Source organism: Octodon degus, unplaced genomic scaffold (genome assembly GCF_000260255.1).
Source record: "Octodon degus isolate 3935 unplaced genomic scaffold, OctDeg1.0 scaffold00226, whole genome shotgun sequence".
NCBI classification, from domain to species: Eukaryota; Metazoa; Chordata; class Mammalia; order Rodentia; family Octodontidae; genus Octodon; species Octodon degus.
The window spans coordinates 170,225-182,274 of NW_004524802.1; the positions used below are offsets into that span (position 1 = coordinate 170,225).

At 45.3% G+C, this 12,050-nt stretch overlaps 1 protein-coding gene and 1 pseudogene across 8 annotated transcripts in view; one reads left to right on the plus strand and one right to left on the minus strand.

Moving 5' to 3' along the window:
- Pacs2 (phosphofurin acidic cluster sorting protein 2) overlaps window positions 1-12,050 on the minus strand; it is a 64,489-nt gene that overhangs the window by 32,701 nt on the left and 19,738 nt on the right. The gene's annotated exons all lie outside the window — the stretch shown is intronic.
- Window positions 1,102-6,168, plus strand: LOC105744102 (annotated as a pseudogene).

Here is a 12,050-nt window from a genome sequence, read left to right on the forward strand (position 1 = left end):
AAGCCCTAGGTTCCACATGTGGACAAAGCCCTAGGTTCCACATCCCTAGCAGCACGAAGTGAAGAAAAGGGAATAAAGAGCACCACACTATACAACACCCTGCAGAACACAGAACTGGAGGCAACACTTCCAAAGTATCATAGTGAATCAGCATTACTCTGCTATCAACACTAGACAAAACCAAAAGGAGCTGCAGACCAGTACTTCATGAACACAGCTGCCCAGTGCTCCAACAAAATATGAGCAAACCAAATCCAGAAGTATGTAATAATCATAACTAGCAATATTTTTTTAATAACTACAATATTCAAGAAATCAAGGCTGGTCCAACATGTGAAAATCAATGTACCTCACTGCAACAAGCTAAACAAACACATGTAACACTATCGTTTGTATGAGTGACCCCAGAGGCTATGTGCTGAAGGCTTGGTCTTCAACCAGTGGCGTGGCTGGAAGGAGGAGGGACCTGGTGGGGCACTGAATCAGGAGGTAAGGCCCAGCTCCTTCCTCTTTTCTCCCCAGCCATGAGATGAGGTGGATGTTCCCTTAACCTGTGCTGCCTTGCCCCAGGCTCAGAGCAACAGGACAACTGATCAGGTACCAAAGCCGAAATCAGAAGCCAAAATCAACCTCTCATCTCTGTGAGCTGGTCATCTCAGGGACTACTATCATGAAAACCACTAACATCCAAGACGGTACTGACAGTGAGGCAACTGCTGTGACCATGACATCAAGGACCCTTGGAACAGGTTTGTGGGGCAATTTGGAAAAGCCTGAGGAGCAAGCAAGAACATCCATAATGTCATAAGCAGAGCTGAACAGGAGATTCTGCCACTCGGGATGAAAACTCAGCAAATGAGGAAAGAAAGTAAGTTTCTCCATTTAACAAGACCCACAATGTGGCCAGACAGCAAGGGCCTGATCAGTCCTCTGAGGACAGAAAGAAACCATCACACCTGTTCCCCAGCTATAAGCACTCAGGTGAGAAAGGAAACGCAGACCTAAGGACAGGAAGGGGAGGTCAATCACCACTCCCTGGCAGACACCATGACCACACAGGGAGGAAATCCAAGTAGAGACAGAAATGGGATTGTAACCAGCATGGCACATTGGAACTTCAAAGTCAGGCTTTTTCCTTTAGCGACAAGTGGCTGCTCCACATGTCCTCAGGCCCAAGGCATGAACCACCACCTCTCCTCCCCTCACTCAGATGAAAGGGCGGGATGTGCAGATGCTGCTCAAGGAGGTCAAGTCCAGCTCCATTCCCAGGCGAGGGAGGAGGTGTCCAGGTCCCGGAAGAGACAAACTGAGCTTGGATGTATCTGCTGTCTCCTGAACTCCCACTCCACATGCCTTGCTGTAAAACACCCCTCTAGCCTACACACAGAGATGGGGACTTGAGGCATCAAGCCAGCTCTGAATAAACCCCTCTTCCTTTTTACCAAAATAAATGGCCTCCTCTGACTTGGTCAGTAGCATGTGAACAAGCTAGAGTGTGTGAACCTCAGCAGCTGTGAACAGGAGGACACATACGCCCCTGAAACCAGGAGCTCAGAAAGGCTGTGTGGCACCAGATCACGGCGAGGAGCAACCACAGGCCACAGGCTGGAGGTGAACACCTGGAGGCCACAATTCGGAAAACACACACTTCCTACAACTCGGAACAAAGGAAATGCTCAGATCTAAAACACAGAACTGCATGCTGAGAACTCCTAAATGCAAATAAAGCCAACATCTAAACAACTGGAGAGATGCTATCCATTTCCCCAAGCTGATTTGAAGACTCAGTGCTACTCCTGTGAAACCCAGGAAGTTAACTTTAAATTTTACATGAAAGGCAAAGAAGCAGACTGGTCACGGTGTGACCAAAGTGGCTTGAGCTCTAGCTGCCAGACACCAAGACTCAGCACGCCCTGCATGGCTAGGGCCGTGTGGTGCCCACAGGAGATAAGCAACAGGACACAGATGAACTGGACTTCACCCAAAGTTAGGAATCTTTACTTACAACCTGGTGCTGGCAAGGAGGCAGGGCAATTGCTTAGAAAGCTAGGCACGCTGTTCCTCTGTGACCCAGGATGCACCGGGAGGGAAGGCAGACTTCCACAGACTGCACAGGAATACCCACTGCAGCTCCATGCTCAGCTGTAACCTTTCCATGCTGACTGAGGAAGCACACTGCTTCATGCATTCGAACCAGCTGTGGACACAGGAGGTATCACACTAGGAGACAACTCCATGCTGGGAGGCCAGGGCTATGCCCCTCGGGGGAGGCAGCTGGAGTCTGGTAGAACTATCTAGTGTCCTGGCTTCAATGGTGGGGGCATAGAAATCTACATCTTTTAACTGACAGCATATAAAAAAGGAGATAGAGTAGAATTTTCCTATGTAACTTTTAAGAGTTTTTTCAAAAGGGCAGATCTAAGAGATAATACCAACCTCAAACCAAAACCTAATTTGGACTCCAATTTGGATAAATTAATTACAAGTATGTAAGTATAGATAGTATTTACATATATTCACAAACTTATACATAGTTATGTATACATATCTACTATACTTATTTGGAGATGGATTTTACTTATTTATTTTTGCAGTACTGGGGATTGAATTCAGGACCCTGTGCTTGCCAGGCAAGTGCTTATTCTACTGAGCTGTCTCCCCAGGCCATGGTAATGGATTTCTAAGGGCTAAAGTTTTTACTCAGTACTCTTACAAATCCTACCTGCAGCAGTTTACAGTCCCAGGAATTTATGTAAGAGTCCTGGGTGTGGAGACATTGGTCTGTGCAATACAACCCTCTACCCTGAGGACTCCATGCTGCAAGAGCAGGAGGCCTGTGGAGCCCTGTCTTCAAGTCCAGGGAGGCAACTCCTCCACAGCACATGGCCCAGGCTTCAGGACAGTCAGTGTCCAGGAACTCATGCTCCTACATGCATACCCACTCATGCTCTGAGCTTTTATTTACACATATTTTGGTATTCTAAGGTCTGATCTATTGGCACTATTCATGCAAATTATATCCAAGGAACAAGAAAAATCATTTGCACACAGAAACTGAGCCAATCTATAAAGCATAAGGTCTTTTTTCTTTCAGAGCATGTTGTTTTTAATCCAAGGTTAGTTCTGAGGACCTCAGAGTTGACTGGATAGCAAGCACAAGGGCTGCTCCATAACCTGTGACCCAGGAGACACAGTGCATGGGCTGGACACACACAGCGCCGCTAGAGACTCTGATGCATCTCACACCCATGACCGTCACTCAGTATCTTGCAACAGTGGGAATCAAGTCACAGGCAAGAAGCAAAGTGCACTTGAAAGACAATGTCCCTTTAAGATGCAACCCTACAGATAAGTGGGCCCCTGTTCACACTCAAAGACAGCCTGCTGAGCCCCTGGGGCATTCATGCTTCCCTCTCACTGCATTTGTCTACAGCTGGCTGGCAGCGCAGTCAACTGCTGCTTCCTCGATGAGGACCCCAGGTAGCAACTATTCTCAGGGTACCACTGAATCATCCACTAATTGGGGTTGGCAGGAGTTCTCTGCATGACGGGACTGTCCTGAAGAAACCAAGAGACAGCCCCCAGAAGCCCACAGACTGCCTGCAGCCCCTCTCCTGTTGTGCCAGGAGGTGCTGAGACCTCCAGCTGTCCCTTTTTTCCACCTCCAAGCTTCCTCTAGTAGCAAGCTTTGTGTGCTAACCCGGGGGCAGCTTCCTGCTGGGGCCATGGCGCCTGTGTGACACAAGACAGCCGTAGGTGCAGTTTGGTTAGTGCCTCGTTTCTGGCTCACTGCTGCAGATACTCCGTATACACAAAATGACCAGGGATTTGAGGGGAGAAAGTTCAGCGGCTTAAGTACCTTCCTGGCAAGGCCTGAGTTAGATCCCTGGGATCCAAAAAACCCCCAAATTAACAAAACAAACGAACAACAACAATGACAAACCCCTATGACCAGGGAAAGCATGCTTACCCCACATACAGCACACACACTGCCCACTGTCTGCCTGGGCACTCTGGTCCAGCGTGGCCCACGCACTAACAGCAGGCATCTGACTACTGAGGGAGACTGTGACGCCCGCCAGTACTCCCTGGCTGCCAGCACCTCCTGGAGACTGCCTTGTGGTCCTTTACTTGTTGTCCACTGGGCTGCTTTTCCCTCTGGATGTCTAGCACTGCTCCCTCCAGCTGTTAAACATTAGCCAGTGTATCCTGCGATCATCACCTGTGGCTGTGGTACAGATAGGTTCTTAATCCTGTTTTGCACAACCAAACATGCCCATCGTATATGCTTCCCTAAATTCTATTCTCTGAGCAAGCCCTCCTCGTTGTTTTCCTTCCTCTGCTCTACAATGAGGTCATTCACCAACCTGCTGCTGTCTTGTGTATGATGTGGGGCACACACAAGATTTTATTACTCCCTTTCTGGGCAGCCAGTGTGCCCGGGCCATGGCTCACCTGCACACCCTCTCCTGTGGGGACAGACGCCATCTCTGAAGCACACTGTGGCTGCTATTATGTCACATGGATCAATCTGTCATACTTCTGCCAACTCCATATCATTTTAATTTTTTTTTGTTTTCTTTCCAGAACCAGGGATTGAACTCAGGCCCTTTCACTTGCCAGGCAAGCGCTTATTCTACTGAGCCATCTCCCCGGCCCCTTTATTTTAATTTGTACAGCTCCTTTAAATAAGTTTGCATGTGCTAGGAAAATTACTCTCTGCTGAAGACTTAATGTCTTTGTTTTCTTCAAATTCACCCTGAAATCAGAACCCCCATGGTAAGGGGACTAAGAGACAGGCCTTTGGGAGCCAAGCACGATAGAAGGTGGGCCTTCCTGGGATTACTGGCCTGAAGGCACCCAGGAGTGGGCACAGCATACACACATCCCTGTAATCTCAGCACCCTGGGAGACTGAGGCAAATGAATTTCAGGTTCAACCCTCACCCAGGCAATTTAGTGAGACCCAGGGAAGCAGGCAGGTATAGCTCCGCGCAAAGACCCTGGGTTCAGTCAAGAGCACAGGAAGAGTTGCGTCGCCTGCCCCCTCCGGACGGGAGGGTGAGCGGTGGAGGCATGGGCCGGGCCGCTGCGCAGCGAGCAGCTGTCACCCAGGGCGGAGCAAGTCTCCCAAATTTCCCGAACCTCCAGGGCCAGAGGCCCTATCTTCCTCCTCCCGCTCACCGAGGCTCCAGGTCGCGTCCTCGCCCCCAGCTGCGGGCCAGAGGCTGACCTAGCCATCATGCAGGCAGAGCCCCCTGAACCCCAGCTGTGAGATCATGCCCCCCAGACCCTCTGTGGAGGTGTTCCGGGAGTTCAACAAATACCTCACATACATGGGACCTAAAGGAGCTCACGCAGCAGGTCTTGCCAAGGTGACTCCTCCTCAGGAATGGAAGCCAAGGCAATGCTCTGATGACACTGATGATTTGCTTATTCCAGCACCAATTCAGCAGATGGTCACAGGGCAGTTGGGGCTGTTCACTCAACACAACATAAAGAAAAAGCAGCCATGACCATGAAGGGGTTCAGGCAGCTGGCTACCAGTGGCAAATATTGTACCCCAAGATATTTGGACTATGAAGATTTGGAGCGCAAATACTGGAAGAATTCAACTTTCATGGCGCCCATTTATGGTGCAGGTATTAATGGGAGCATACATGATGAGGGTGTGGATGAATGGAGCACAGCTTGCCTGAATACAGTCTTGGGTGTGCTTGGAGGCGAGTGCGGTATTTCTATCGAGGGTGTAAATACCCCTTATCTCTATTTTGACATGTGGAAGACTACATTCGCGTGGCACACGGAGGATATGGGCCTCAACAGCATTAATGATCTCCATTTTGGAGAGCCCAAGTCTTGGTATGCTCTACGCCCGGAGCACGGAAAACGACTTGAAAGACTAGCTCAAGGTTCTTTCCCAAGCAGCTCCCAAGGATGCGATGCTTTTCTTCGCCACAAGATGACACTGATTTCTCCATCAGTAATGAAGAAATACAGGATTCCTTTTGATAGGATCACCCAGGAGGCTGGAGAATTTATGATCACTTTCCCATATGGCTACCATGCTGGTTTCAATCATGGTTTCAACTGCGCAGAATCCACAAATTTTGCTACTGTCAGATGGATTGACTATAGAAAAGTTGCTAAATTGTTTTGTGGCAGTTGATAGGTTGCAATAGGCTGGTACATCTGAGGAAATAAGTGAAAATACGACCACGGAGTGGCTCCACTTATAGACGAACTGATCTTTACGGGGATACTGAGGAAGTAATCCAAAAGCTTTTTTTCATCAGAAGTACAAGTGTGTGTACTTACGGCAGAACACAAAGCTAGTATCAGTTGTGTTTGTGATTATTTTTTGGACTTACTCGAGTTTGGATTTAAATATATTAAAAGTGCATGTGAATACTATATGAGGAAATATATATATCAATAAATTGCTTAGTGAGTTTCTATAAGGCAAAAATTGCACTAAACCCATCAAAGCACTTTCTGGCTATTATCGGTGGTCTGTGTCCCTCAAGCACTGAAGGAATTCTCTTGTTGAGAGCTTGTTGTTTGTTCTGAGCACTCTGCATTTCATTTGTAGAGTTCAAAATCTGGACTGCAGTTTGTAACTGAGCATCTTTTGTTGGACCAAGAAAATTCTTTACTGTTCATGACCTCATTTCCATTTATTAAAGCAGAACCCTCATATTTACTAATGAAATAATTCACATCTTTAAGATTCTGCACAATGATCAGGTAATTTAATTTTTCATTAACTTACTTAAATGGAAATTAGGCATATCATTTAATAATTCAAATATAATGAGTTCATATTAGAAGTTCAGTCTTGTCCTGTGTCTTACATGACTGGCTATTGCCTGCTAACCACCCTTTACAAACATGTATGGAAGGTGCCTCATGCACTCTGTCGCATAGACAGTGGTAAAACAGACCTGAACTGCTCCTCACAGGACTTTTTTTTTTTTTTTTTAATTTTTATTTATTTATTTTTGCGTGTGTGTGTGGCCGGCCAGCTCAGCCCACCAGGGGGCGGGGCTGGCTGGCATGTGGTGCTGGGGATTGAACCGCGGTCCATTGTTTTTGCTAAACTTGTTCTAAGTAGGTGCTTTAGACCACTGAGCCATCTCACCAGCCCCTCCTCACAGGACTTTAATTGTAGGTCTAGAAATAGCTGTTACCTGAAAAGTTATACAGAATATAATAAAACATTGAGGTCTTTGAAGGAAAGAATGAAATGTTATGAACTAAGATAATTTTGATGTGGGGTAGAGATCAAAAGTGAGAGAAAATCCTTACATTTCGCAAGAATGGGATCCATCGATTTATGGCACCATTTCTGCCCATACTTTCATCCGCAGCCCAAACACCTCCTTTCATCTCTGGAGGAAACCTCCTTCATTGTCTAACCTTAGACCTCAAAAATCAGATATAAGGAAATGAATGGATGAATCAGTTTCTTACATATGTGTAACTTCATACATACATACATATGTACATGTATGTTTCTTCTCTAAACAGTGATTTCCATATCATATTCTTCTATAAGATCAACTTGAATGGTATATCATGATTTTTCAAAAAGAACAGGAAAATTTTTAGATCTTTGATAAATAGATAGGCTAAATATTATAGTTAAGTTTGTATATAAACTAATTAAAAGTTATCCTCTTAGGAAAACACCACCAATTGTGATGCTTCTGTTCATAATTATTTAGGTTTAATTTTTTTATATTTTAAACATTTGGTGTGTATTGCTAAACAACTTGCATGTTATATCTGATTATTTAATATATATCTTTTTTCTGTTTAATGTAATTTCATTCTGCTGTTTCTTGAGTCTGAAATCAAGCAAATAATGATTACGGTCATGGAAGTTAGTTCTGCACGTTGAATAGTTGTTAGTTTAAACTGATTTAAATCCTATTCCTCCTATCTTGATTTCTTAATTTCTTAGAATAATAATGAATCTCCTTTTAAAATTGTTTCCTGTATTTTCATTATTGAGGGTGCATTATATTTGTCTACTAAGAATTTGTTGGAACATTAAAATCCATTATATATTTTTCTAAAAAAGACGAAAGGAAGAGAGAAGACGAGAGGGGAAGAAAAAATGAGAGGGAGGGAGGGAGGGAGGGAGGGAGGGAGAGAGAGAGAGAGAGAGAGAGAGAGAGAGAGAGAGCGCCAGAGCGAGCGGGCCAGAGAATTGCTGCTACCCCTACTACATGAGCACACAGCATATAGATGGCTGTCCATGCACCAGGAAGTGGCCTTTCTGGCACTGGCTCTGGTGCCCTGACCCTGCACAGCCATTCTCAGAACCCAAGGAATAAATGTCTGCTGTCTAAACTCCAGGCTGCAGTGCTCCGCTCGAACTCAACCCACACAAAACACACTTTTCCTCCTTTCGGCCGGAACCGCCATCTTCCAGTAATTTGCCAAAATGACTAACACAAAGGGCAAGAGGAGGGGAACCCGGTATATGTTTTCCAGGCCTTTTAGAAAACATGGGGTTGTTCCTTTGGCTACATACATGCGAATCTACAAAAAGGGTGATATTGTAGACATCAAGGGAATGGGTACTGTGCAAAGGGGAACGCCTCACAAATGTTACCATGGCAAAACGGGAAGAGTCTACAACGTTACCCAGCATGCTGTTGGCATTGTTGTAAACAAGCAAGTTAAGGGCAAGATACTTGCCAAGAGGATTAATGTGCGTATCGAGCATATTAAACACTCAAAAAGTCGTGATAGCTTCCTGAAACGTGTCAAGGAAAATGATCAGAAAAAGAAGGAAGCCAAAGAGAAGGTACCTGGGTTCAGCTGAAATGCCAGCCTGCCCCTCCCAGAGAAGCACACTTTGTGAGGACCAATGGAAAGGAACCCGAGTTGTTGGAACCCATTCCCTAGGAATTCATGGCATAAACTGGGGACGTTGCTCTGCCATTCAGCACCTAATTGGCAGCTTAAGTGTTCTAGGTCCTATGTAAAAATAAAATCATCCTGTGTTGTAAGGGTGGTTTTCTTAGTTGAACAGGTATGCGGTGCCTTCTTACCTCAGAAATATTTGCAGCAGATTTTCACTGTACCCAGGAATTGTGTCTAGCCTTTACTCTTCAGTATTTTCTTGCTGAAAGATACTGCTGAGGTATTGCGCAGGTGTATACCCAAAAATTCAAATATTTATAAAGTATTTATATTGGCTTGAAGATCCTGTAAATCATCATGGGGAAAAGATGTATCAAAATAAATGGAAGTCACTTCAGAAACAAACTTAAGTCCATTTCAGTTAAATAAATTGTTTAAAGCAAAAAAAAACAAAAAAACAAAAAAACAAAAAAAAAAACCACACTTTTCCTAAGCTACTGTCCATTCTGTAGGCACTTTAAATTAGCTTGCCAAGACCCCGCAAAGGCTTATTATTTTTGCTATTTTCCACCACAATAAACTGTTGCTCCTCTGCCATCTGCTACCCTGCCTTGAAGTTAGCTGATTATGAACTGAAACTTCTACAAACTGTGAATTAATAAACTTTCTCTCTTTTAACTTTGAGTGTCAGGTATTTTGCCTCAGCAGTGAGAAAAGTAACTCATGCAGAATCTGGTGCCAGAGAAGTGCAGTTGTTCCTATGGCTATACCTGACCATGTGGTTCAGGAAGCTTCAGGGTGGCTTGTGAGAAGTTTGGGAAGGTTGGAGATACCAGCTGAAAAAGTAGTGCTAAACAACTTAGGCTGTAGTGTACGAGAGATTCTTGTCAGAGCTAGAAAGACCAGGAGGCTGGTGGAAATCTGGCAGGTAAAGATCAGGCTCAGGAGGTTTCTGATGGGAAGAAGGACTGCATTGGCTGTTGGACTCCAGAGGTGTGTCATGGCTTCTCAGAAAGTCTGCATTGTGCTCATGTCCAGAGACTTTGCCTGAGACTGAGATTAAGGATGGACTAAGCCGGCAGAAGAAATTTCAGGGAAGTTGAATATTGAAGTGATGGCAAGGCTACTGTGGGGAAGTTTTAGCCAGATTTATGTTGAAAGCAGAAGATGGGCAGAAGAGAACCTGAATGCTAAGAAGGAACAGGAGAATAAGAAGGATGGCCTGCAGGCATCACAAGAAGCAACAGGGGGGCTGGTGAGATGGCTCAGTGGTCTAAAGCACCTATTCAGAACAAGCTCAGCAAAGCACAGGGACCACAGTTCAATCCCCCAGCACCACATGCCAGTCCACCCCGCCCCCTGGTGGGCTGAGCTGGCCACACACACACACACACACACACACACAAATAAATAAAATTAAAAAAAAAAAAAGAAGAAGAAGCAACAGGACTCACCCTCTGCAGCCTCAAAACTGCAAAAGTGAAAGGTTTTGTTTGAAGAAAGCCCCAAAGCATTATCCTCCAGAATGGTGAAAGCTATACCATGTCTGAGAATGACAGTAGCCTAGAGAATCTGTTCCTCCAAAATGGACTCAGAGTGCTCAGAGACCCCTACAGCCAAGAGAGAAGTAAGCCTGGCTACTGATCCAGCTGGCGACAGACCTTGGCATCATTGATGTGGTGCTGGTTTTAGGTGCATGCAAAATGCAAGAGTTGTGGGGTCAGAAGGATTCCACCCAGATTTCAGTAAAAGGCCAGGCAAGCTACACAGCATGTCCCTGAGAGTGCAGTGTGTAAAGCTGTGTGAGGCCAAAGGTGCAGCAGAAACAAGAGAAGTGTAGAGAAGCCAGGAACATGGATCATCTGGGAAAAACAAAACAAAACAAAAAACAAAACAAAAAAACCTGCAAGGAGGGACTGCAGTGGGCCCAAGAAAAAAGTCATGGAGGCTACAACCACTGGAACTGTTGTAGAGGCAAAGCCACCCGAGTCCTTTGGAGTTCACCTCTCACCACAGATTGCCTCAGATGCTGCACATGGAGCTACAGGGCTTAATGTTTGTTCTGCTGGATTTTGGACTTGGCTTTGGTCCCATTACTTTGTATACCTCTGTTTGTAACTTTTGGGATATAAATGTATACCTCATTCCATTGAATGTTGGGAAGTGTTTAACTTCCTTTTCTTTCTTTCTTTTTTTTTTTAATTTATTTTATTTATTTATTTTACATTTATTGTGTGTGTGTGTGTGTGTGGCCAGCTCAGCCCACCAGGGGGCGGGGCTGGCTGGCATGTGGTGCTGGGGGATTGAACCACGGTCCCTGTGCTTTAGCTAAGCTTGTTCTAAGTAGGTGCTTTAGACCACTGAGCCATCTCACCAGCCCCTTTCTTTCTTTTTTCTTTCTTTTTTTTTTTTCCAGTACCAGGGATTGAACTCAGGACCCTGCACTTCCCAGGCAAGCACTTATTTTACTGAGCTCTCTCTCCAGACCCTTCCTTTTCATTTGCATAGGGGCTCACAGTTTATAGAGTTTGCCTTAAATCTCAGAGGAGACTTGGGACTTGGACTTTTCAGCAATGCTGGAACTGTTAGGACTTTGGTGACTTTTAGAGATGAACTGTCTTTTTCATAAAGGAATGTACCTGAGTCTTCAGGGTTCCAGGGGTGGAGTATTATGGTTTATGTCTATATGTCTCTTCACTGCCTCATAAGGTCATGGGGGAAGGCTTTTGGAAGTAGCTGAATCTAGAGTTTGTGACTGATTCATGGTCCAATGATGGGATTATGGGTGTGAATGCATACCCACCCTAGGGTAGGTAGCTTGCATACAATATAAGGGACAGAAAGAGTCTTTATTCTCTCTTGTTGTTTTTTTGTTTTTTGTTTGTTTGTTTGTTTTTCTGCAGAACCAGGGATTGAACTCAGGCCCTTGTGCTTGCCAGGCAAGCACTTATTCTACTGAGCTATTTCCCCGGCCCCTTCTCTTGTTGCTTTTGCTGTCTTCTACTGCCATCAACTGTTGCACCAGCTGATTATGAAACCTCTACAAACTAGGAGGAGGAGCAAGAAGAAGAAGAGGACAAGGAAGAAGAGGAGGAGAAGGAGGAGGAGGACAAAGAGGAGGAGGAGAAGGAAGACAAGGAGGAGAAGGAAGAGGAGGAGGAAGAAGAAGAGGAG